Source organism: Cariama cristata, unplaced genomic scaffold (genome assembly GCF_000690535.1).
Source record: "Cariama cristata isolate BGI_N322 unplaced genomic scaffold, ASM69053v1 scaffold11976, whole genome shotgun sequence".
Lineage (NCBI taxonomy): Eukaryota > Metazoa > Chordata > Aves > Cariamiformes > Cariamidae > Cariama > Cariama cristata.
This window is the reverse complement of record NW_009621604.1, coordinates 34,525-34,782: the sequence shown is the minus strand read 5'-3', so window position 1 is coordinate 34,782 and position 258 is coordinate 34,525. Positions and strand designations below refer to the sequence as shown.

General features: G+C 59.3%; 1 protein-coding gene across 1 annotated transcript in view; it reads left to right on the top strand.

The window, feature by feature from the left end:
- The window catches only part of EVPL (envoplakin), a 24,468-nt gene that overhangs the window by 5,627 nt on the left and 18,583 nt on the right, over positions 1–258 (top strand). The gene's annotated exons all lie outside the window — the stretch shown is intronic.

Below are 258 nucleotides of genomic sequence, written 5' to 3'. Positions count from 1 at the left end.
TGGCGTCGGGCTCTCCAGCATCATCTCAGTGGGCTGAACCTCAGAGCACTTTGCATGAAACAAGACCCCAGGATGGCAGTTCTGGGTCAGGCTGAAGGGCCGTCTCGCCCACCTCTACCAGCAGCCAAGGGCAGACACCCAGGGAAGCACCTCCAAACAGAGTGAGCATGTTGTGCTGCCTCTGCAGGGTCCTCTCCTGGCCTCTAGCCACTTGTGGCTTCGGGGCTTTCCCACCCAGCTGTGGTGCTGGTACATTTT